General features: G+C 50.0%; 10 non-coding genes across 10 annotated transcripts; all 10 read left to right on the top strand.

Annotated features, from left to right (window-relative positions):
* Positions 1–1,033: 1,033 nt before the first annotated feature.
* Trnal-uaa (transfer RNA leucine (anticodon UAA)) lies at positions 1,034–1,117 on the top strand. The gene has a single exon. It is a non-coding gene; the product is annotated as a tRNA-Leu (tRNA).
* Positions 1,118–2,911: 1,794 nt separating this feature from the next.
* Trnal-uaa (transfer RNA leucine (anticodon UAA)) lies at positions 2,912–2,995 on the top strand. Its single transcript has one exon. It is a non-coding gene; the product is annotated as a tRNA-Leu (tRNA).
* A 1,794-nt stretch (positions 2,996–4,789) lies between these two features.
* Positions 4,790–4,873, top strand: Trnal-uaa (transfer RNA leucine (anticodon UAA)). Its single transcript has one exon. It is a non-coding gene; the product is annotated as a tRNA-Leu (tRNA).
* Positions 4,874–6,667: 1,794 nt separating this feature from the next.
* Trnal-uaa (transfer RNA leucine (anticodon UAA)) lies at positions 6,668–6,751 on the top strand. The gene has a single exon. It is a non-coding gene; the product is annotated as a tRNA-Leu (tRNA).
* A 1,794-nt stretch (positions 6,752–8,545) lies between these two features.
* On the top strand, positions 8,546–8,629 carry Trnal-uaa (transfer RNA leucine (anticodon UAA)). Its single transcript has one exon. It is a non-coding gene; the product is annotated as a tRNA-Leu (tRNA).
* Positions 8,630–10,423: 1,794 nt separating this feature from the next.
* Positions 10,424–10,507, top strand: Trnal-uaa (transfer RNA leucine (anticodon UAA)). The gene has a single exon. It is a non-coding gene; the product is annotated as a tRNA-Leu (tRNA).
* Positions 10,508–12,301: 1,794 nt separating this feature from the next.
* Positions 12,302–12,385, top strand: Trnal-uaa (transfer RNA leucine (anticodon UAA)). Its single transcript has one exon. It is a non-coding gene; the product is annotated as a tRNA-Leu (tRNA).
* Positions 12,386–14,179: 1,794 nt separating this feature from the next.
* Trnal-uaa (transfer RNA leucine (anticodon UAA)) lies at positions 14,180–14,263 on the top strand. The gene has a single exon. It is a non-coding gene; the product is annotated as a tRNA-Leu (tRNA).
* A 1,794-nt stretch (positions 14,264–16,057) lies between these two features.
* Trnal-uaa (transfer RNA leucine (anticodon UAA)) lies at positions 16,058–16,141 on the top strand. Its single transcript has one exon. It is a non-coding gene; the product is annotated as a tRNA-Leu (tRNA).
* Positions 16,142–17,935: 1,794 nt separating this feature from the next.
* Trnal-uaa (transfer RNA leucine (anticodon UAA)) lies at positions 17,936–18,019 on the top strand. Its single transcript has one exon. It is a non-coding gene; the product is annotated as a tRNA-Leu (tRNA).
* The last annotated feature ends 1,531 nt before the right edge of the window (positions 18,020–19,550 follow it).

Here is a 19,550-nt window from a genome sequence, read left to right as displayed (position 1 = left end):
GTTGTGTGTTTGTCGAGTTGGTCTCTCCCAGTCGTTTCTAGCGCCTCTCCTCTACATATACGCCCATTTGCAAGCGTCAGCTTTCGCGTCAGCCGAGCAAAGTCGAGACAAGTCGACACATGGGGACACACGATGCTGTGAATCGCAATCCGCACTAGCCTACGCGGAGCGGGACGAGGGGCGAAGGAAAATCACTCGTAACACGACAGTTCGGAAATTCGACGATCGCGAGCGTTGGAAACACTCTCCTGAGTAAAGAAGACAACTTCCGTGCGGTGTCCGGGTTTCGAACCCGGATCAGCTACTTGGGAAGCAACCATGCTGACCGACACACCACCACCGCCTTCTGCTACGCGCTGATGGCGCCGTGGTGTGTCGCCTTCCCTCCTGGCGCCAGAGGCCGAAGGCAATCTCGCTGTAGGCGCTCAACGCCGAGTGGAAGGCGAGCACATCTGAACCCGTTTTCCTGGTGCTGCTAGGGCCATATACTGTAACTGAGTGCAGAACTAACTTTTACTGAAGAATCTGCCCTTTAATGCACATCAGGGCGAACACGAAATTTCTAATATGAAGTACTCACTGACGATCCAAAGACGTTTCAGTATGTACGCGTCGGTACCACCGGGGCAGTGCCTAAGTATTGTAAAGTGAAGGTCGACAGTTTGAGCCTCACAGGAAGTATTTCATTGGCTTCCCACGAGTGCGTAATGCACAGCGTGGCTGTTGCTAGGAAACGGCCTTATTTGCCGTTCGTTAATATCTAGTTTTCTTTGCATCGATGTGAAAATGTTCCTATTACTAAATACAGTTTTGCTAGTTACAGTTCAAACTGGAAACGACGGAAGAAAGCGGTCCAACGCGCCACATTGGTTCCCGAAAGGAAGGGTGCATTTCCTACGCCACGTCTGACATTGCGTTTTCAATATTCTAAAACTGACATAATTCCATCCTACCGAAAAAAGAAACAGATTTCGCAGTGAGGTTCTTTGAGATATTGCTACAGATGGAAGTCTCTGGAGTCCTTGCCTCGCACGTCAGATTGGCCGAGCGGTCTAAGGCGCCAGATTTAAGCTCTGGTTCCCGTAAGGGAGCGTGGGTTCGAACCCCACATCTGACAATGCATTTTAAACATTCTGAAACTAACATACTCCCTAGATCTTACAGAACAAGTAAATTACGCAGAAACACGCCATGCAGATTTTACTAGAGACGACAGTGACAGCCCGAGCGGTCGAAAAGAAATAGCGGAACATACTTTTCCTGTGTCGAGGTTTAGCTCTTCTCACGGACGTTTCCGTTGTTGTTGTTGTGTTGTGGCTCTGGGTTCCAAACGACAGCGAGAAAACCTCAACAGCAACACATACGTGTTTAAATGAATCGTAGGGCCTTAATAAAGATAGATGAAACGGTGGCTCAGGTGCTGGAGTTCTGAAGCGGTCGTATTGTGTGGGCAGTGAGCTCACTAAGTTAGTGTGTCATGCTAACAACGGTAAGGCAAGGGGTAGAACCCACCAAGGGCTATTCCATATTGCTTCCCTAAAAGGCAGTGCGAGAGACTGCCAGGCAAATCCCAAGTGATCTGTACAAGGACTAAGATGTCCGCACGTCTGGAAACGTTCTCGCCGACTTGTGGGCCACGCTGACGACACGGGTTCTCGTCCGATCACCGAAGTTAAGCAGCGTTTTTGCGTGCTTAGTACACGAATCGGTGGCTAACTAGGAAGTCTGCGTGCTGTTGGATTCTTTAATTTTGCCTTTTCCCTTAGTTTTCTGTGTGGTTGCGCTGTAATGATACGGTCCAGCACGCTGACCCCTCTCTTGCCTCTCGGGACCCAAATTCGCGCGCGAACCTGCGGCCACAGTCAAATGAAAGGGTCCGTTGTGTGTTTGTCGAGTTGGTCTCTCCCAGTCGTTTCTAGCGCCTGTCCTCTACATATACGCCCATTTGCAAGCGTCAGCTTTCGCGTCAGCCGAGCAAAGTCGAGACAAGTCGACACATGGGGACACACGATGCTGTGAATCGCAATCCGCACTAGCCTACGCGGAGCGGGACGAGGGGCGAAGGAAAATCACTCGTAACACGACAGTTCGGAAATTCGACGATCGCGAGCGTTGGAAACACTCTCCTGAGTAAAGAAGACAACTTCCGTGCGGTGTCCGGGTTTCGAACCCGGATCAGCTACTTGGGAAGCAACCATGCTGACCGACACACCACCACCGCCTTCTGCTACGCGCTGATGGCGCCGTGGTGTGTCGCCTTCCCTCCTGGCGCCAGAGGCCGAAGGCAATCTCGCTGTAGGCGCTCAACGCCGAGTGGAAGGCGAGCACATCTGAACCCGTTTTCCTGGTGCTGCTAGGGCCATATACTGTAACTGAGTGCAGAACTAACTTTTACTGAAGAATCTGCCCTTTAATGCACATCAGGGCGAACACGAAATTTCTAATATGAAGTACTCACTGACGATCCAAAGACGTTTCAGTATGTACGCGTCGGTACCACCGGGGCAGTGCCTAAGTATTGTAAAGTGAAGGTCGACAGTTTGAGCCTCACAGGAAGTATTTCATTGGCTTCCCACGAGTGCGTAATGCACAGCGTGGCTGTTGCTAGGAAACGGCCTTATTTGCCGTTCGTTAATATCTAGTTTTCTTTGCATCGATGTGAAAATGTTCCTATTACTAAATACAGTTTTGCTAGTTACAGTTCAAACTGGAAACGACGGAAGAAAGCGGTCCAACGCGCCACATTGGTTCCCGAAAGGAAGGGTGCATTTCCTACGCCACGTCTGACATTGCGTTTTCAATATTCTAAAACTGACATAATTCCATCCTACCGAAAAAAGAAACAGATTTCGCAGTGAGGTTCTTTGAGATATTGCTACAGATGGAAGTCTCTGGAGTCCTTGCCTCGCACGTCAGATTGGCCGAGCGGTCTAAGGCGCCAGATTTAAGCTCTGGTTCCCGTAAGGGAGCGTGGGTTCGAACCCCACATCTGACAATGCATTTTAAACATTCTGAAACTAACATACTCCCTAGATCTTACAGAACAAGTAAATTACGCAGAAACACGCCATGCAGATTTTACTAGAGACGACAGTGACAGCCCGAGCGGTCGAAAAGAAATAGCGGAACATACTTTTCCTGTGTCGAGGTTTAGCTCTTCTCACGGACGTTTCCGTTGTTGTTGTTGTGTTGTGGCTCTGGGTTCCAAACGACAGCGAGAAAACCTCAACAGCAACACATACGTGTTTAAATGAATCGTAGGGCCTTAATAAAGATAGATGAAACGGTGGCTCAGGTGCTGGAGTTCTGAAGCGGTCGTATTGTGTGGGCAGTGAGCTCACTAAGTTAGTGTGTCATGCTAACAACGGTAAGGCAAGGGGTAGAACCCACCAAGGGCTATTCCATATTGCTTCCCTAAAAGGCAGTGCGAGAGACTGCCAGGCAAATCCCAAGTGATCTGTACAAGGACTAAGATGTCCGCACGTCTGGAAACGTTCTCGCCGACTTGTGGGCCACGCTGACGACACGGGTTCTCGTCCGATCACCGAAGTTAAGCAGCGTTTTTGCGTGCTTAGTACACGAATCGGTGGCTAACTAGGAAGTCTGCGTGCTGTTGGATTCTTTAATTTTGCCTTTTCCCTTAGTTTTCTGTGTGGTTGCGCTGTAATGATACGGTCCAGCACGCTGACCCCTCTCTTGCCTCTCGGGACCCAAATTCGCGCGCGAACCTGCGGCCACAGTCAAATGAAAGGGTCCGTTGTGTGTTTGTCGAGTTGGTCTCTCCCAGTCGTTTCTAGCGCCTGTCCTCTACATATACGCCCATTTGCAAGCGTCAGCTTTCGCGTCAGCCGAGCAAAGTCGAGACAAGTCGACACATGGGGACACACGATGCTGTGAATCGCAATCCGCACTAGCCTACGCGGAGCGGGACGAGGGGCGAAGGAAAATCACTCGTAACACGACAGTTCGGAAATTCGACGATCGCGAGCGTTGGAAACACTCTCCTGAGTAAAGAAGACAACTTCCGTGCGGTGTCCGGGTTTCGAACCCGGATCAGCTACTTGGGAAGCAACCATGCTGACCGACACACCACCACCGCCTTCTGCTACGCGCTGATGGCGCCGTGGTGTGTCGCCTTCCCTCCTGGCGCCAGAGGCCGAAGGCAATCTCGCTGTAGGCGCTCAACGCCGAGTGGAAGGCGAGCACATCTGAACCCGTTTTCCTGGTGCTGCTAGGGCCATATACTGTAACTGAGTGCAGAACTAACTTTTACTGAAGAATCTGCCCTTTAATGCACATCAGGGCGAACACGAAATTTCTAATATGAAGTACTCACTGACGATCCAAAGACGTTTCAGTATGTACGCGTCGGTACCACCGGGGCAGTGCCTAAGTATTGTAAAGTGAAGGTCGACAGTTTGAGCCTCACAGGAAGTATTTCATTGGCTTCCCACGAGTGCGTAATGCACAGCGTGGCTGTTGCTAGGAAACGGCCTTATTTGCCGTTCGTTAATATCTAGTTTTCTTTGCATCGATGTGAAAATGTTCCTATTACTAAATACAGTTTTGCTAGTTACAGTTCAAACTGGAAACGACGGAAGAAAGCGGTCCAACGCGCCACATTGGTTCCCGAAAGGAAGGGTGCATTTCCTACGCCACGTCTGACATTGCGTTTTCAATATTCTAAAACTGACATAATTCCATCCTACCGAAAAAAGAAACAGATTTCGCAGTGAGGTTCTTTGAGATATTGCTACAGATGGAAGTCTCTGGAGTCCTTGCCTCGCACGTCAGATTGGCCGAGCGGTCTAAGGCGCCAGATTTAAGCTCTGGTTCCCGTAAGGGAGCGTGGGTTCGAACCCCACATCTGACAATGCATTTTAAACATTCTGAAACTAACATACTCCCTAGATCTTACAGAACAAGTAAATTACGCAGAAACACGCCATGCAGATTTTACTAGAGACGACAGTGACAGCCCGAGCGGTCGAAAAGAAATAGCGGAACATACTTTTCCTGTGTCGAGGTTTAGCTCTTCTCACGGACGTTTCCGTTGTTGTTGTTGTGTTGTGGCTCTGGGTTCCAAACGACAGCGAGAAAACCTCAACAGCAACACATACGTGTTTAAATGAATCGTAGGGCCTTAATAAAGATAGATGAAACGGTGGCTCAGGTGCTGGAGTTCTGAAGCGGTCGTATTGTGTGGGCAGTGAGCTCACTAAGTTAGTGTGTCATGCTAACAACGGTAAGGCAAGGGGTAGAACCCACCAAGGGCTATTCCATATTGCTTCCCTAAAAGGCAGTGCGAGAGACTGCCAGGCAAATCCCAAGTGATCTGTACAAGGACTAAGATGTCCGCACGTCTGGAAACGTTCTCGCCGACTTGTGGGCCACGCTGACGACACGGGTTCTCGTCCGATCACCGAAGTTAAGCAGCGTTTTTGCGTGCTTAGTACACGAATCGGTGGCTAACTAGGAAGTCTGCGTGCTGTTGGATTCTTTAATTTTGCCTTTTCCCTTAGTTTTCTGTGTGGTTGCGCTGTAATGATACGGTCCAGCACGCTGACCCCTCTCTTGCCTCTCGGGACCCAAATTCGCGCGCGAACCTGCGGCCACAGTCAAATGAAAGGGTCCGTTGTGTGTTTGTCGAGTTGGTCTCTCCCAGTCGTTTCTAGCGCCTGTCCTCTACATATACGCCCATTTGCAAGCGTCAGCTTTCGCGTCAGCCGAGCAAAGTCGAGACAAGTCGACACATGGGGACACACGATGCTGTGAATCGCAATCCGCACTAGCCTACGCGGAGCGGGACGAGGGGCGAAGGAAAATCACTCGTAACACGACAGTTCGGAAATTCGACGATCGCGAGCGTTGGAAACACTCTCCTGAGTAAAGAAGACAACTTCCGTGCGGTGTCCGGGTTTCGAACCCGGATCAGCTACTTGGGAAGCAACCATGCTGACCGACACACCACCACCGCCTTCTGCTACGCGCTGATGGCGCCGTGGTGTGTCGCCTTCCCTCCTGGCGCCAGAGGCCGAAGGCAATCTCGCTGTAGGCGCTCAACGCCGAGTGGAAGGCGAGCACATCTGAACCCGTTTTCCTGGTGCTGCTAGGGCCATATACTGTAACTGAGTGCAGAACTAACTTTTACTGAAGAATCTGCCCTTTAATGCACATCAGGGCGAACACGAAATTTCTAATATGAAGTACTCACTGACGATCCAAAGACGTTTCAGTATGTACGCGTCGGTACCACCGGGGCAGTGCCTAAGTATTGTAAAGTGAAGGTCGACAGTTTGAGCCTCACAGGAAGTATTTCATTGGCTTCCCACGAGTGCGTAATGCACAGCGTGGCTGTTGCTAGGAAACGGCCTTATTTGCCGTTCGTTAATATCTAGTTTTCTTTGCATCGATGTGAAAATGTTCCTATTACTAAATACAGTTTTGCTAGTTACAGTTCAAACTGGAAACGACGGAAGAAAGCGGTCCAACGCGCCACATTGGTTCCCGAAAGGAAGGGTGCATTTCCTACGCCACGTCTGACATTGCGTTTTCAATATTCTAAAACTGACATAATTCCATCCTACCGAAAAAAGAAACAGATTTCGCAGTGAGGTTCTTTGAGATATTGCTACAGATGGAAGTCTCTGGAGTCCTTGCCTCGCACGTCAGATTGGCCGAGCGGTCTAAGGCGCCAGATTTAAGCTCTGGTTCCCGTAAGGGAGCGTGGGTTCGAACCCCACATCTGACAATGCATTTTAAACATTCTGAAACTAACATACTCCCTAGATCTTACAGAACAAGTAAATTACGCAGAAACACGCCATGCAGATTTTACTAGAGACGACAGTGACAGCCCGAGCGGTCGAAAAGAAATAGCGGAACATACTTTTCCTGTGTCGAGGTTTAGCTCTTCTCACGGACGTTTCCGTTGTTGTTGTTGTGTTGTGGCTCTGGGTTCCAAACGACAGCGAGAAAACCTCAACAGCAACACATACGTGTTTAAATGAATCGTAGGGCCTTAATAAAGATAGATGAAACGGTGGCTCAGGTGCTGGAGTTCTGAAGCGGTCGTATTGTGTGGGCAGTGAGCTCACTAAGTTAGTGTGTCATGCTAACAACGGTAAGGCAAGGGGTAGAACCCACCAAGGGCTATTCCATATTGCTTCCCTAAAAGGCAGTGCGAGAGACTGCCAGGCAAATCCCAAGTGATCTGTACAAGGACTAAGATGTCCGCACGTCTGGAAACGTTCTCGCCGACTTGTGGGCCACGCTGACGACACGGGTTCTCGTCCGATCACCGAAGTTAAGCAGCGTTTTTGCGTGCTTAGTACACGAATCGGTGGCTAACTAGGAAGTCTGCGTGCTGTTGGATTCTTTAATTTTGCCTTTTCCCTTAGTTTTCTGTGTGGTTGCGCTGTAATGATACGGTCCAGCACGCTGACCCCTCTCTTGCCTCTCGGGACCCAAATTCGCGCGCGAACCTGCGGCCACAGTCAAATGAAAGGGTCCGTTGTGTGTTTGTCGAGTTGGTCTCTCCCAGTCGTTTCTAGCGCCTGTCCTCTACATATACGCCCATTTGCAAGCGTCAGCTTTCGCGTCAGCCGAGCAAAGTCGAGACAAGTCGACACATGGGGACACACGATGCTGTGAATCGCAATCCGCACTAGCCTACGCGGAGCGGGACGAGGGGCGAAGGAAAATCACTCGTAACACGACAGTTCGGAAATTCGACGATCGCGAGCGTTGGAAACACTCTCCTGAGTAAAGAAGACAACTTCCGTGCGGTGTCCGGGTTTCGAACCCGGATCAGCTACTTGGGAAGCAACCATGCTGACCGACACACCACCACCGCCTTCTGCTACGCGCTGATGGCGCCGTGGTGTGTCGCCTTCCCTCCTGGCGCCAGAGGCCGAAGGCAATCTCGCTGTAGGCGCTCAACGCCGAGTGGAAGGCGAGCACATCTGAACCCGTTTTCCTGGTGCTGCTAGGGCCATATACTGTAACTGAGTGCAGAACTAACTTTTACTGAAGAATCTGCCCTTTAATGCACATCAGGGCGAACACGAAATTTCTAATATGAAGTACTCACTGACGATCCAAAGACGTTTCAGTATGTACGCGTCGGTACCACCGGGGCAGTGCCTAAGTATTGTAAAGTGAAGGTCGACAGTTTGAGCCTCACAGGAAGTATTTCATTGGCTTCCCACGAGTGCGTAATGCACAGCGTGGCTGTTGCTAGGAAACGGCCTTATTTGCCGTTCGTTAATATCTAGTTTTCTTTGCATCGATGTGAAAATGTTCCTATTACTAAATACAGTTTTGCTAGTTACAGTTCAAACTGGAAACGACGGAAGAAAGCGGTCCAACGCGCCACATTGGTTCCCGAAAGGAAGGGTGCATTTCCTACGCCACGTCTGACATTGCGTTTTCAATATTCTAAAACTGACATAATTCCATCCTACCGAAAAAAGAAACAGATTTCGCAGTGAGGTTCTTTGAGATATTGCTACAGATGGAAGTCTCTGGAGTCCTTGCCTCGCACGTCAGATTGGCCGAGCGGTCTAAGGCGCCAGATTTAAGCTCTGGTTCCCGTAAGGGAGCGTGGGTTCGAACCCCACATCTGACAATGCATTTTAAACATTCTGAAACTAACATACTCCCTAGATCTTACAGAACAAGTAAATTACGCAGAAACACGCCATGCAGATTTTACTAGAGACGACAGTGACAGCCCGAGCGGTCGAAAAGAAATAGCGGAACATACTTTTCCTGTGTCGAGGTTTAGCTCTTCTCACGGACGTTTCCGTTGTTGTTGTTGTGTTGTGGCTCTGGGTTCCAAACGACAGCGAGAAAACCTCAACAGCAACACATACGTGTTTAAATGAATCGTAGGGCCTTAATAAAGATAGATGAAACGGTGGCTCAGGTGCTGGAGTTCTGAAGCGGTCGTATTGTGTGGGCAGTGAGCTCACTAAGTTAGTGTGTCATGCTAACAACGGTAAGGCAAGGGGTAGAACCCACCAAGGGCTATTCCATATTGCTTCCCTAAAAGGCAGTGCGAGAGACTGCCAGGCAAATCCCAAGTGATCTGTACAAGGACTAAGATGTCCGCACGTCTGGAAACGTTCTCGCCGACTTGTGGGCCACGCTGACGACACGGGTTCTCGTCCGATCACCGAAGTTAAGCAGCGTTTTTGCGTGCTTAGTACACGAATCGGTGGCTAACTAGGAAGTCTGCGTGCTGTTGGATTCTTTAATTTTGCCTTTTCCCTTAGTTTTCTGTGTGGTTGCGCTGTAATGATACGGTCCAGCACGCTGACCCCTCTCTTGCCTCTCGGGACCCAAATTCGCGCGCGAACCTGCGGCCACAGTCAAATGAAAGGGTCCGTTGTGTGTTTGTCGAGTTGGTCTCTCCCAGTCGTTTCTAGCGCCTGTCCTCTACATATACGCCCATTTGCAAGCGTCAGCTTTCGCGTCAGCCGAGCAAAGTCGAGACAAGTCGACACATGGGGACACACGATGCTGTGAATCGCAATCCGCACTAGCCTACGCGGAGCGGGACGAGGGGCGAAGGAAAATCACTCGTAACACGACAGTTCGGAAATTCGACGATCGCGAGCGTTGGAAACACTCTCCTGAGTAAAGAAGACAACTTCCGTGCGGTGTCCGGGTTTCGAACCCGGATCAGCTACTTGGGAAGCAACCATGCTGACCGACACACCACCACCGCCTTCTGCTACGCGCTGATGGCGCCGTGGTGTGTCGCCTTCCCTCCTGGCGCCAGAGGCCGAAGGCAATCTCGCTGTAGGCGCTCAACGCCGAGTGGAAGGCGAGCACATCTGAACCCGTTTTCCTGGTGCTGCTAGGGCCATATACTGTAACTGAGTGCAGAACTAACTTTTACTGAAGAATCTGCCCTTTAATGCACATCAGGGCGAACACGAAATTTCTAATATGAAGTACTCACTGACGATCCAAAGACGTTTCAGTATGTACGCGTCGGTACCACCGGGGCAGTGCCTAAGTATTGTAAAGTGAAGGTCGACAGTTTGAGCCTCACAGGAAGTATTTCATTGGCTTCCCACGAGTGCGTAATGCACAACGTGGCTGTTGCTAGGAAACGGCCTTATTTGCCGTTCGTTAATATCTAGTTTTCTTTGCATCGATGTGAAAATGTTCCTATTACTAAATACAGTTTTGCTAGTTACAGTTCAAACTGGAAACGACGGAAGAAAGCGGTCCAACGCGCCACATTGGTTCCCGAAAGGAAGGGTGCATTTCCTACGCCACGTCTGACATTGCGTTTTCAATATTCTAAAACTGACATAATTCCATCCTACCGAAAAAAGAAACAGATTTCGCAGTGAGGTTCTTTGAGATATTGCTACAGATGGAAGTCTCTGGAGTCCTTGCCTCGCACGTCAGATTGGCCGAGCGGTCTAAGGCGCCAGATTTAAGCTCTGGTTCCCGTAAGGGAGCGTGGGTTCGAACCCCACATCTGACAATGCATTTTAAACATTCTGAAACTAACATACTCCCTAGATCTTACAGAACAAGTAAATTACGCAGAAACACGCCATGCAGATTTTACTAGAGACGACAGTGACAGCCCGAGCGGTCGAAAAGAAATAGCGGAACATACTTTTCCTGTGTCGAGGTTTAGCTCTTCTCACGGACGTTTCCGTTGTTGTTGTTGTGTTGTGGCTCTGGGTTCCAAACGACAGCGAGAAAACCTCAACAGCAACACATACGTGTTTAAATGAATCGTAGGGCCTTAATAAAGATAGATGAAACGGTGGCTCAGGTGCTGGAGTTCTGAAGCGGTCGTATTGTGTGGGCAGTGAGCTCACTAAGTTAGTGTGTCATGCTAACAACGGTAAGGCAAGGGGTAGAACCCACCAAGGGCTATTCCATATTGCTTCCCTAAAAGGCAGTGCGAGAGACTGCCAGGCAAATCCCAAGTGATCTGTACAAGGACTAAGATGTCCGCACGTCTGGAAACGTTCTCGCCGACTTGTGGGCCACGCTGACGACACGGGTTCTCGTCCGATCACCGAAGTTAAGCAGCGTTTTTGCGTGCTTAGTACACGAATCGGTGGCTAACTAGGAAGTCTGCGTGCTGTTGGATTCTTTAATTTTGCCTTTTCCCTTAGTTTTCTGTGTGGTTGCGCTGTAATGATACGGTCCAGCACGCTGACCCCTCTCTTGCCTCTCGGGACCCAAATTCGCGCGCGAACCTGCGGCCACAGTCAAATGAAAGGGTCCGTTGTGTGTTTGTCGAGTTGGTCTCTCCCAGTCGTTTCTAGCGCCTGTCCTCTACATATACGCCCATTTGCAAGCGTCAGCTTTCGCGTCAGCCGAGCAAAGTCGAGACAAGTCGACACATGGGGACACACGATGCTGTGAATCGCAATCCGCACTAGCCTACGCGGAGCGGGACGAGGGGCGAAGGAAAATCACTCGTAACACGACAGTTCGGAAATTCGACGATCGCGAGCGTTGGAAACACTCTCCTGAGTAAAGAAGACAACTTCCGTGCGGTGTCCGGGTTTCGAACCCGGATCAGCTACTTGGGAAGCAACCATGCTGACCGACACACCACCACCGCCTTCTGCTACGCGCTGATGGCGCCGTGGTGTGTCGCCTTCCCTCCTGGCGCCAGAGGCCGAAGGCAATCTCGCTGTAGGCGCTCAACGCCGAGTGGAAGGCGAGCACATCTGAACCCGTTTTCCTGGTGCTGCTAGGGCCATATACTGTAACTGAGTGCAGAACTAACTTTTACTGAAGAATCTGCCCTTTAATGCACATCAGGGCGAACACGAAATTTCTAATATGAAGTACTCACTGACGATCCAAAGACGTTTCAGTATGTACGCGTCGGTACCACCGGGGCAGTGCCTAAGTATTGTAAAGTGAAGGTCGACAGTTTGAGCCTCACAGGAAGTATTTCATTGGCTTCCCACGAGTGCGTAATGCACAGCGTGGCTGTTGCTAGGAAACGGCCTTATTTGCCGTTCGTTAATATCTAGTTTTCTTTGCATCGATGTGAAAATGTTCCTATTACTAAATACAGTTTTGCTAGTTACAGTTCAAACTGGAAACGACGGAAGAAAGCGGTCCAACGCGCCACATTGGTTCCCGAAAGGAAGGGTGCATTTCCTACGCCACGTCTGACATTGCGTTTTCAATATTCTAAAACTGACATAATTCCATCCTACCGAAAAAAGAAACAGATTTCGCAGTGAGGTTCTTTGAGATATTGCTACAGATGGAAGTCTCTGGAGTCCTTGCCTCGCACGTCAGATTGGCCGAGCGGTCTAAGGCGCCAGATTTAAGCTCTGGTTCCCGTAAGGGAGCGTGGGTTCGAACCCCACATCTGACAATGCATTTTAAACATTCTGAAACTAACATACTCCCTAGATCTTACAGAACAAGTAAATTACGCAGAAACACGCCATGCAGATTTTACTAGAGACGACAGTGACAGCCCGAGCGGTCGAAAAGAAATAGCGGAACATACTTTTCCTGTGTCGAGGTTTAGCTCTTCTCACGGACGTTTCCGTTGTTGTTGTTGTGTTGTGGCTCTGGGTTCCAAACGACAGCGAGAAAACCTCAACAGCAACACATACGTGTTTAAATGAATCGTAGGGCCTTAATAAAGATAGATGAAACGGTGGCTCAGGTGCTGGAGTTCTGAAGCGGTCGTATTGTGTGGGCAGTGAGCTCACTAAGTTAGTGTGTCATGCTAACAACGGTAAGGCAAGGGGTAGAACCCACCAAGGGCTATTCCATATTGCTTCCCTAAAAGGCAGTGCGAGAGACTGCCAGGCAAATCCCAAGTGATCTGTACAAGGACTAAGATGTCCGCACGTCTGGAAACGTTCTCGCCGACTTGTGGGCCACGCTGACGACACGGGTTCTCGTCCGATCACCGAAGTTAAGCAGCGTTTTTGCGTGCTTAGTACACGAATCGGTGGCTAACTAGGAAGTCTGCGTGCTGTTGGATTCTTTAATTTTGCCTTTTCCCTTAGTTTTCTGTGTGGTTGCGCTGTAATGATACGGTCCAGCACGCTGACCCCTCTCTTGCCTCTCGGGACCCAAATTCGCGCGCGAACCTGCGGCCACAGTCAAATGAAAGGGTCCGTTGTGTGTTTGTCGAGTTGGTCTCTCCCAGTCGTTTCTAGCGCCTGTCCTCTACATATACGCCCATTTGCAAGCGTCAGCTTTCGCGTCAGCCGAGCAAAGTCGAGACAAGTCGACACATGGGGACACACGATGCTGTGAATCGCAATCCGCACTAGCCTACGCGGAGCGGGACGAGGGGCGAAGGAAAATCACTCGTAACACGACAGTTCGGAAATTCGACGATCGCGAGCGTTGGAAACACTCTCCTGAGTAAAGAAGACAACTTCCGTGCGGTGTCCGGGTTTCGAACCCGGATCAGCTACTTGGGAAGCAACCATGCTGACCGACACACCACCACCGCCTTCTGCTACGCGCTGATGGCGCCGTGGTGTGTCGCCTTCCCTCCTGGCGCCAGAGGCCGAAGGCAATCTCGCTGTAGGCGCTCAACGCCGAGTGGAAGGCGAGCACATCTGAACCCGTTTTCCTGGTGCTGCTAGGGCCATATACTGTAACTGAGTGCAGAACTAACTTTTACTGAAGAATCTGCCCTTTAATGCACATCAGGGCGAACACGAAATTTCTAATATGAAGTACTCACTGACGATCCAAAGACGTTTCAGTATGTACGCGTCGGTACCACCGGGGCAGTGCCTAAGTATTGTAAAGTGAAGGTCGACAGTTTGAGCCTCACAGGAAGTATTTCATTGGCTTCCCACGAGTGCGTAATGCACAGCGTGGCTGTTGCTAGGAAACGGCCTTATTTGCCGTTCGTTAATATCTAGTTTTCTTTGCATCGATGTGAAAATGTTCCTATTACTAAATACAGTTTTGCTAGTTACAGTTCAAACTGGAAACGACGGAAGAAAGCGGTCCAACGCGCCACATTGGTTCCCGAAAGGAAGGGTGCATTTCCTACGCCACGTCTGACATTGCGTTTTCAATATTCTAAAACTGACATAATTCCATCCTACCGAAAAAAGAAACAGATTTCGCAGTGAGGTTCTTTGAGATATTGCTACAGATGGAAGTCTCTGGAGTCCTTGCCTCGCACGTCAGATTGGCCGAGCGGTCTAAGGCGCCAGATTTAAGCTCTGGTTCCCGTAAGGGAGCGTGGGTTCGAACCCCACATCTGACAATGCATTTTAAACATTCTGAAACTAACATACTCCCTAGATCTTACAGAACAAGTAAATTACGCAGAAACACGCCATGCAGATTTTACTAGAGACGACAGTGACAGCCCGAGCGGTCGAAAAGAAATAGCGGAACATACTTTTCCTGTGTCGAGGTTTAGCTCTTCTCACGGACGTTTCCGTTGTTGTTGTTGTGTTGTGGCTCTGGGTTCCAAACGACAGCGAGAAAACCTCAACAGCAACACATACGTGTTTAAATGAATCGTAGGGCCTTAATAAAGATAGATGAAACGGTGGCTCAGGTGCTGGAGTTCTGAAGCGGTCGTATTGTGTGGGCAGTGAGCTCACTAAGTTAGTGTGTCATGCTAACAACGGTAAGGCAAGGGGTAGAACCCACCAAGGGCTATTCCATATTGCTTCCCTAAAAGGCAGTGCGAGAGACTGCCAGGCAAATCCCAAGTGATCTGTACAAGGACTAAGATGTCCGCACGTCTGGAAACGTTCTCGCCGACTTGTGGGCCACGCTGACGACACGGGTTCTCGTCCGATCACCGAAGTTAAGCAGCGTTTTTGCGTGCTTAGTACACGAATCGGTGGCTAACTAGGAAGTCTGCGTGCTGTTGGATTCTTTAATTTTGCCTTTTCCCTTAGTTTTCTGTGTGGTTGCGCTGTAATGATACGGTCCAGCACGCTGACCCCTCTCTTGCCTCTCGGGACCCAAATTCGCGCGCGAACCTGCGGCCACAGTCAAATGAAAGGGTCCGTTGTGTGTTTGTCGAGTTGGTCTCTCCCAGTCGTTTCTAGCGCCTGTCCTCTACATATACGCCCATTTGCAAGCGTCAGCTTTCGCGTCAGCCGAGCAAAGTCGAGACAAGTCGACACATGGGGACACACGATGCTGTGAATCGCAATCCGCACTAGCCTACGCGGAGCGGGACGAGGGGCGAAGGAAAATCACTCGTAACACGACAGTTCGGAAATTCGACGATCGCGAGCGTTGGAAACACTCTCCTGAGTAAAGAAGACAACTTCCGTGCGGTGTCCGGGTTTCGAACCCGGATCAGCTACTTGGGAAGCAACCATGCTGACCGACACACCACCACCGCCTTCTGCTACGCGCTGATGGCGCCGTGGTGTGTCGCCTTCCCTCCTGGCGCCAGAGGCCGAAGGCAATCTCGCTGTAGGCGCTCAACGCCGAGTGGAAGGCGAGCACATCTGAACCCGTTTTCCTGGTGCTGCTAGGGCCATATACTGTAACTGAGTGCAGAACTAACTTTTACTGAAGAATCTGCCCTTTAATGCACATCAGGGCGAACACGAAATTTCTAATATGAAGTACTCACTGACGATCCAAAGACGTTTCAGTATGTACGCGTCGGTACCACCGGGGCAGTGCCTAAGTATTGTAAAGTGAAGGTCGACAGTTTGAGCCTCACAGGAAGTATTTCATTGGCTTCCCACGAGTGCGTAATGCACAGCGTGGCTGTTGCTAGGAAACGGCCTTATTTGCCGTTCGTTAATATCTAGTTTTCTTTGCATCGATGTGAAAATGTTCCTATTACTAAATACAGTTTTGCTAGTTACAGTTCAAACTGGAAACGACGGAAGAAAGCGGTCCAACGCGCCACATTGGTTCCCGAAAGGAAGGGTGCATTTCCTACGCCACGTCTGACATTGCGTTTTCAATATTCTAAAACTGACATAATTCCATCCTACCGAAAAAAGAAACAGATTTCGCAGTGAGGTTCTTTGAGATATTGCTACAGATGGAAGTCTCTGGAGTCCTTGCCTCGCACGTCAGATTGGCCGAGCGGTCTAAGGCGCCAGATTTAAGCTCTGGTTCCCGTAAGGGAGCGTGGGTTCGAACCCCACATCTGACAATGCATTTTAAACATTCTGAAACTAACATACTCCCTAGATCTTACAGAACAAGTAAATTACGCAGAAACACGCCATGCAGATTTTACTAGAGACGACAGTGACAGCCCGAGCGGTCGAAAAGAAATAGCGGAACATACTTTTCCTGTGTCGAGGTTTAGCTCTTCTCACGGACGTTTCCGTTGTTGTTGTTGTGTTGTGGCTCTGGGTTCCAAACGACAGCGAGAAAACCTCAACAGCAACACATACGTGTTTAAATGAATCGTAGGGCCTTAATAAAGATAGATGAAACGGTGGCTCAGGTGCTGGAGTTCTGAAGCGGTCGTATTGTGTGGGCAGTGAGCTCACTAAGTTAGTGTGTCATGCTAACAACGGTAAGGCAAGGGGTAGAACCCACCAAGGGCTATTCCATATTGCTTCCCTAAAAGGCAGTGCGAGAGACTGCCAGGCAAATCCCAAGTGATCTGTACAAGGACTAAGATGTCCGCACGTCTGGAAACGTTCTCGCCGACTTGTGGGCCACGCTGACGACACGGGTTCTCGTCCGATCACCGAAGTTAAGCAGCGTTTTTGCGTGCTTAGTACACGAATCGGTGGCTAACTAGGAAGTCTGCGTGCTGTTGGATTCTTTAATTTTGCCTTTTCCCTTAGTTTTCTGTGTGGTTGCGCTGTAATGATACGGTCCAGCACGCTGACCCCTCTCTTGCCTCTCGGGACCCAAATTCGCGCGCGAACCTGCGGCCACAGTCAAATGAAAGGGTCCGTTGTGTGTTTGTCGAGTTGGTCTCTCCCAGTCGTTTCTAGCGCCTGTCCTCTACATATACGCCCATTTGCAAGCGTCAGCTTTCGCGTCAGCCGAGCAAAGTCGAGACAAGTCGACACATGGGGACACACGATGCTGTGAATCGCAATCCGCACTAGCCTACGCGGAGCGGGACGAGGGGCGAAGGAAAATCACTCGTAACACGACAGTTCGGAAATTCGACGATCGCGAGCGTTGGAAACACTCTCCTGAGTAAAGAAGACAACTTCCGTGCGGTGTCCGGGTTTCGAACCCGGATCAGCTACTTGGGAAGCAACCATGCTGACCGACACACCACCACCGCCTTCTGCTACGCGCTGATGGCGCCGTGGTGTGTCGCCTTCCCTCCTGGCGCCAGAGGCCGAAGGCAATCTCGCTGTAGGCGCTCAACGCCGAGTGGAAGGCGAGCACATCTGAACCCGTTTTCCTGGTGCTGCTAGGGCCATATACTGTAACTGAGTGCAGAACTAACTTTTACTGAAGAATCTGCCCTTTAATGCACATCAGGGCGAACACGAAATTTCTAATATGAAGTACTCACTGACGATCCAAAGACGTTTCAGTATGTACGCGTCGGTACCACCGGGGCAGTGCCTAAGTATTGTAAAGTGAAGGTCGACAGTTTGAGCCTCACAGGAAGTATTTCATTGGCTTCCCACGAGTGCGTAATGCACAGCGTGGCTGTTGCTAGGAAACGGCCTTATTTGCCGTTCGTTAATATCTAGTTTTCTTTGCATCGATGTGAAAATGTTCCTATTACTAAATACAGTTTTGCTAGTTACAGTTCAAACTGGAAACGACGGAAGAAAGCGGTCCAACGCGCCACATTGGTTCCCGAAAGGAAGGGTGCATTTCCTACGCCACGTCTGACATTGCGTTTTCAATATTCTAAAACTGACATAATTCCATCCTACCGAAAAAAGAAACAGATTTCGCAGTGAGGTTCTTTGAGATATTGCTACAGATGGAAGTCTCTGGAGTCCTTGCCTCGCACGTCAGATTGGCCGAGCGGTCTAAGGCGCCAGATTTAAGCTCTGGTTCCCGTAAGGGAGCGTGGGTTCGAACCCCACATCCGACAATGCATTTTAAACATTCTGAAACTAACATACTCCCTAGATCTTACAGAACAAGTAAATTACGCAGAAACACGCCATGCAGATTTTACTAGAGACGACAGTGACAGCCCGAGCGGTCGAAAAGAAATAGCGGAACATACTTTTCCTGTGTCGAGGTTTAGCTCTTCTCACGGACGTTTCCGTTGTTGTTGTTGTGTTGTGGCTCTGGGTTCCAAACGACAGCGAGAAAACCTCAACAGCAACACATACGTGTTTAAATGAATCGTAGGGCCTTAATAAAGATAGATGAAACGGTGGCTCAGGTGCTGGAGTTCTGAAGCGGTCGTATTGTGTGGGCAGTGAGCTCACTAAGTTAGTGTGTCATGCTAACAACGGTAAGGCAAGGGGTAGAACCCACCAAGGGCTATTCCATATTGCTTCCCTAAAAGGCAGTGCGAGAGACTGCCAGGCAAATCCCAAGTGATCTGTACAAGGACTAAGATGTCCGCACGTCTGGAAACGTTCTCGCCGACTTGTGGGCCACGCTGACGACACGGGTTCTCGTCCGATCACCGAAGTTAAGCAGCGTTTTTGCGTGCTTAGTACACGAATCGGTGGCTAACTAGGAAGTCTGCGTGCTGTTGGATTCTTTAATTTTGCCTTTTCCCTTAGTTTTCTGTGTGGTTGCGCTGTAATGATACGGTCCAGCACGCTGACCCCTCTCTTGCCTCTCGGGACCCAAATTCGCGCGCGAACCTGCGGCCACAGTCAAATGAAAGGGTCCGTTGTGTGTTTGTCGAGTTGGTCTCTCCCAGTCGTTTCTAGCGCCTGTCCCCTACATATACGCCCATTTGCAAGCGTCAGCTTTCGCGTCAGCCGAGCAAAGTCGAGACAAGTCGACACATGGGGACACACGATGCTGTGAATCGCAATCCGCACTAGCCTACGCGGAGCGGGACGAGGGGCGAAGGAAAATCACTCGTAACACGACAGTTCGGAAATTCGACGATCGCGAGCGTTGGAAACACTCTCCTGAGTAAAGAAGACAACTTCCGTGCGGTGTCCGGGTTTCGAACCCGGATCAGCTACTTGGGAAGCAACCATGCTGACCGACACACCACCACCGCCTTCTGCTACGCGCTGATGGCGCCGTGGTGTGTCGCCTTCCCTCCTGGCGCCAGAGGCCGAAGGCAATCTCGCTGTAGGCGCTCAACGCCGAGTGGAAGGCGAGCACATCTGAACCCGTTTTCCTGGTGCTGCTAGGGCCATATACTGTAACTGAGTGCAGAACTAACTTTTACTGAAGAATCTGCCCTTTAATGCACATCAGGGCGAACACGAAATTTCTAATATGAAGTACTCACTGACGATCCAAAGACGTTTCAGTATGTACGCGTCGGTACCACCGGGGCAGTGCCTAAGTATTGTAAAGTGAAGGTCGACAGTTTGAGCCTCACAGGAAGTATTTCATTGGCTTCCCACGAGTGCGTAATGCACAGCGTGGCTGTTGCTAGGAAACGGCCTTATTTGCCGTTCGTTAATATCTAGTTTTCT

Source organism: Schistocerca nitens, chromosome 8 (genome assembly GCF_023898315.1).
Source record: "Schistocerca nitens isolate TAMUIC-IGC-003100 chromosome 8, iqSchNite1.1, whole genome shotgun sequence".
Taxonomy (NCBI): Eukaryota; Metazoa; Arthropoda; class Insecta; order Orthoptera; family Acrididae; genus Schistocerca; species Schistocerca nitens.
Note: the sequence above shows the minus strand (reverse complement) of the source record. Positions and strands in the feature narration are given on the sequence as shown.